Consider the following 6,000-nt stretch of genomic DNA (forward strand, 5'->3'; position numbering starts at 1 on the left):
ATTATAACAAATTTGGTTGAATTCTGTATATCAACACTTTTAAATTTTAATTTGACATACAATATCAATTTATCATATTTTAAAAAAAAAATTGCTATTTGATATTGGCTAGTCGATACAACAAGTCCTTCAAAAAAATATTTTCATTAATGAAAATAAAATTACAAAACTCGATCAATTCAACAATAACTTCAAAATATCAGTCTAATCGATATTTTGGTGGGTCCAGTGTTTAAAATTCTGAAAACGAGACCTGTAAAAAGAGGTTAATACGCCGACGTTCAAGTCAGTACGAGATAATGAAATAAGAATATTGAAATAAAAAAGAGTACAAGAATAAAGAAATGAATTATAATGAGAATTCGAGAATAATATGTGTAGAAAATGAATTTTGCAGATGAATGTTCGAAAAAACAGTCGACCTCTGTGAGGGAGCCAAACCTGATTTTATAGGTAGAACCCCCAATGGCGAGGGGAATTGGCCTCCCAGAAGGTTGGGGAGGTTGGTTGCTTCCAAATAAGCATATTCTTGACATCTTTATCCGAGTGAGCTGATGGATTCTGCAGGAGTCCCTCTCAAGTAGGGGACTTAAGAGAGGAGAGGAGTCCACGTACTCATAAGTCTCTCCCCCTGGATCTCCTCGTTGCATTTGGATCCAATGGCGGCTCTCCAACTGGATACGTGACTAGTTGGCTGTCATTGTATGTTTGGGCTTACAAATTTATTCAGGTACCCTCTCGTTTTGGGGTCGTCTTCATTTTAGGCCGTTGTTTGGAGGGATGCTTGGAGAAGGCCCCTCAACAACTTTACCCACTTTGGGCCTTTTGTGCTCCGTTGTTCAGCTAAGTCTTGGGGCTTAATTTGGGTCATTTATTTGTGACCAAATCAAAAATAAATAAATAAATACAAATAAAACTTAATCAAAACATAAAATATTAGGTTAAAAGTCAATAAATGTCAATTGGGTGGACACCCTCTCAGTCAGCATCCACCGAGCCTTGTTTGGGTTAATACGATAGAACTTTTTATGAAAAAATATTATACAATGAAAGTGTGTTTGAATCAAATATTTTATAATAATTATTTCAACGAAAATAATGACAAAATAAAAATATATTTAAATTATAATGTTTTGTGATAGTTTTTCGTACAAAAAAGGTGTAAATATTTGTAATATTTTTTTTGTATAAAGATAGCGTAATAGAATAAATTTTGTGTCAATCTCATAAAGAAATCAATCACATACGAATTCGTAATTTAAAATAATCTGCTCAATATGGGCCCATGGTGTTGCAATTTGACTGTAGAATCTATGTGAATCTTTTTCTTCTTCTTCTTTTTTTTTTTTTTTTTGGGGGGGGGGGGTATAATTGGAAAAGAGATAAACTTGTCAAAGAAACTTGAAGGGAGTGGGACCCACCTAACACTAGACCTTTATTTTTCTTGAATTTGATTAATTGTTAGTGGTCCGGAAATGGAATCATTTTTCACGTTACTTCCCTTTCTTTTAATGCAAGAAAAGCATCTACTTCTCCTCCTCCTTCATTCATGTTTATGTCTCTCTTCTTTCTCCCCCTCAAAATTATTTAGTAATAAGACAATTAACAATATTTATAATTTTAATATTATTATTAATTATTTTGATTAAGTAGTAGAAATTTCTATTTTATCACAGTAATATATTTCATAATTTTAAAAGTGAATTATTATGCAGAAGTTGTCATTACTAAAAATTAATGACAAAATATTATGTGTAAAGTTGTCATTGAAATAGTTTTTATTTTTGCTGTAGATATCGTTTATTGTTTATAGTGACAATTTTATATGTGATCAGCATAATTGTATTACAACACTAAAACTTTATTATGATATATATACATATATATATATATATTACAATAATTTAAAATTATCAGTTGATATTGTTATAACGAACAGAAAATAAGTCAAAATGAAATAAAGAAAATTATTGTTTGATAAACCAAGGTAATTGGAAACAATTACAAACACCCTTTTAAGTATTTCTAATGTTTGGATTGATGAATTTGTATTTGGGAGAAGGATTCTGAAAGTGAATTTCAAACAACTTATTATTAGATGAATTTAAAATTCATCAATATTCAATAAAATACAATTCAAGTTTAGAATTGAATTTGAAGTCCATAATTTCAAATTCATCAATCTAAGTGCAGTCTTAGGATTTCGAGTTGTTTCTTCAAGCACCCAAAAAATAGTTTGGAAAAAATACAAATAATTCTTCTATGATATTGCAAATGGGTAAATTACTCCATATAAAAAAAAGCAACAAAATACCCCCAATATTTTCTTTTTTCTTTTTTTTTAAAAAAAATGAAGTAATAGCTCATTAGACTTTAAGGTAAATTGTTGTATTTTAAAAAAATGAGAAGATAAATTGATATTTTTTTTCATAAAAAGTAAATCGCTTATTTGAATATCACCGGGAGTTTGATTACATTAAACCCCTAATAATGTTGCTGAAAGCAAAAATTGAGAAGTGTTTTTTTTTTTAAAAAAAAAATAGCACATCGATATTATTAAATCAATCCGCAATGTATTAATAACTTCTACATTAATCAACAACTTAAAGCGGACAAAAAAAAAAAACAACATACCAACAACGTATGGTCGGACAGTTAGTTCTTAGCCAATTATATTCTCCAGAATTAAAGATACCACTAATAAGACGCTTTTTCAATGGTATCCGGCTGCATTGTTCAATGTGGGAATCAAATGAAGAAACCGACACTTGACAACTTTAAAGAGTCGTGTTTGCGTGAAAGCTACTGCAATTTAATGCATGCATGGTCCCATATTTTCAAGATCCCATCAAAATTAAATATTTTTTCCTCCTTATCCTAATTTTATTCTGATTTTTTGTCCATAGGGAACTTCTCTCTTCTACACTTCACTCATTAATTAACATAAAAAAAAAAAAAAAAAACAGGACAAGGACCCTCTAAACATTCATAAAAGAATTATATATATATATATATATTATTTGTTTGCATTAGTTTCCTATGGCTACCAATCCTCGAAGGGTTATTTGCGATTAATACATCACTGATTATCAGAACATATTTGATACATGTGTATAGTTTAAATTTTTATTAAAGTGAAGAACTGATCAGAACTGATAACTTTTTAAATAATTTTATTCATTATAAATTTGCGTGAAAAAAATATTATTGATATAAAAATTTACGAGAGTATCATTTTGTGTAAGAATTGTGTCTTGATGGACCCCCAGATTGTACCTTGGAAGTCTTGATGGCTGATTTGAATGAATGAGATTCTTCTATAAAAAAAGAAAAAAAATGAAGTACCTTAATCAATCTGTAATTATCAATAAAAAATAATTACTCTGAACTCCTCACACTTAATAAATAGTATAGACTAAAACTGAAGATAATAATTTTCTCTCTTTATTTTTTTAATGGAAAAATTATTAATTACATCATAAAATATATTAAAATACTCACTTCAATCAAATACACCAACAATTTCTTAACGAAAAAGCAATAAAAAACAATATAGAAATTAGAAATTATGAAGTACTATATAAATAAACCAACACTTAGTTTTGACGTGAAGGCCTCGTTTGGCAATGGAGCCACCAAAAATCGACTTCATTTAAAAGTTGTAGCTGTTAGCAGCAGTGCTACTTCAATATTCTCTAAACTGTATAACAATTTTCAACTCATAATTTCATCACAAAAACAATAAGCTACATAAGCCAATGATCTCCTCCCAATAATTATCTCGAGAATAATTATTATCATACAGACAACCGATTGAATTTTCTAAAAATGGATCAAACGTAACCATCTGTTGAAAAATTGGCCCAGGATCAAATTCGGTAGGTCCAAGTTCACAGTCCCAACCCACCACTTGGAAGGCCTGATCCAACGCACTGACTCAATCCACTCATTACCTGACCCGATTTTCATTTTATATGACTGTAACCCTTCCCATTCTTATTCTTTTCCCTTGGTCGAATTTATTAACGCTCCTCATATTCTTTCCTTTCTCGATTTTTTGCGCTATCATCAATGGCTTCTCTCTATTTATTCACTACCTTGAAAAGAAAAATAAAAGAAAAACAAGTGAGGAAAAAATAAAAGAGATAGGTAAACCTAAGTGGTTCGATGGTGCCTTGGTGGCATGGGTTAGCCTTGGTGGATTTGAGCAACTGGTGGTTGGGTTGTCTGCCTTTGTGGTCGTATTTGTTTTTCTCATTGTTCTTACTAATATGTAATCATTGTTATATTGATTTGTATTCCACTGCAATAATTATTTTTACTTTATTGGGCTCACTGTGGGGATAAATTCCAAACAAAAACAATGTATATATGTCTATATTGCACATTCACATGTTAAAGAACTTTCTCTATAGTAGGTAGATCTGTTAGATTTTATTCTTTGTTAAGTTGTTTATTTTCCTATGATTTTTGTTTAATTATACTTTTGTTGTTATGGGGCATGCATGGCAATAATAGAACCACTTTCTAATAAAAAGATTAGCGCTTTATAGCTAATAATACTGTACTAGGTGGGCTTAATGGAACCTAGAACATAGTGGGTTCTCCTTACCTACTCTAATAAGTCTATTACTAATATCTTTAAATATCACATTAATATGCTACCTTTAATAATGTGAGAATATCATTTTGGCCCCTCAACTATGGATTATCCCATTTTAGCCCCTCTACTCCATCTATTCTATTAATTAAAAAGAAGGGGATTAGAATAACTACTTTTGATTTAATTCACCTAACACGAAAATTGCAATGACGTTTTTGTCTTTATATTTTTCTCTAAATATATTACTTTCTCTTATTTCTATCAAGGTTTATCATTTAAATATTTTTCATATAATTAACCGAAAATATATTTTAATTATAAAGATATATATACACAAATATTTCAAATTTTATATGCAATAAATTTAAGTACACACATTGAGTGTGAGACTACTGCTAGTTATTATTGAAACTTACTTCCACTACAAAAAATGCAATATTTAATTATGGTTAAAAATAATATAATCGTAGCAAATAGTCATTAAATACGGCCATGCAACGGTTGTTAGCAGTAGTACATGCAATGGTGTTTAAAATATTTGTCATAGCTAAAAATCATGACAAATATTTTTACCATGACTCTTAACCATGGCAAATATCTTTTTTTTTTTTTGTGGAAAATTGTATCGATTTTATTTAATTATGGTCACTAAAAATTATTTACCATAATTTTTAATTCATAACTATTAAAATTGTAACCAATAGTTATTTTTTTTCTAACGTTCCCAAATTCATTGCCAATTTGTGAATAGACCAATATACCCATATTATGTGGACTTCTAAGAAACCGGGGTATCGGAAATTTAAGCCCGTTATGCTACAAGGGGGAAGGAAGTTTATATTATTTAACAACAGTAGTTGTGACATACGGTTTCTATGCGCATATAATTAATAAATAAATTTTTATATTTTAAAATATATTATAAGTAAAAATAAAATACATAAAATATATTAATTAGACAGTTAAGTTAATACAAAATTTGAGAAGTTGAATAAGTTAGTTATCTTATCTGTTGAATGATATTTTTTTATTATAAAAAAAAGTGTGCAATAATATCAAAACTATCATTTTATGTTTATAGCGCCTCTTTTCTTTATAATTAGTCATTATGGCACGTCGTTTCTACATGCATATAATGAATAAACTTTTTTTATATACTTTAAAACATATTTAGAAATAATATTATAAATAAAAATAAATAATATAAAGAAATACATTGTATCATGACGATCACAAAGTAGATTGATAATCTTTATTGCCGTAGTTTGAGTAGCTACATTTATGTGTAGAAAAATAATTCATATAACTTTTTATATATATAATTAATCATCGATAATAACAATAATAATTTATTAGGATAAATTAGAACAAACTCCCATAGAATTTGACATAATTAT

This window comes from Sesamum indicum, linkage group LG9 (genome assembly GCF_026168435.1).
Source record: "Sesamum indicum cultivar Baizhima isolate 11 linkage group LG9, ASM2616843v1, whole genome shotgun sequence".
In the NCBI taxonomy this organism is placed as follows: Eukaryota; Viridiplantae; Streptophyta; class Magnoliopsida; order Lamiales; family Pedaliaceae; genus Sesamum; species Sesamum indicum.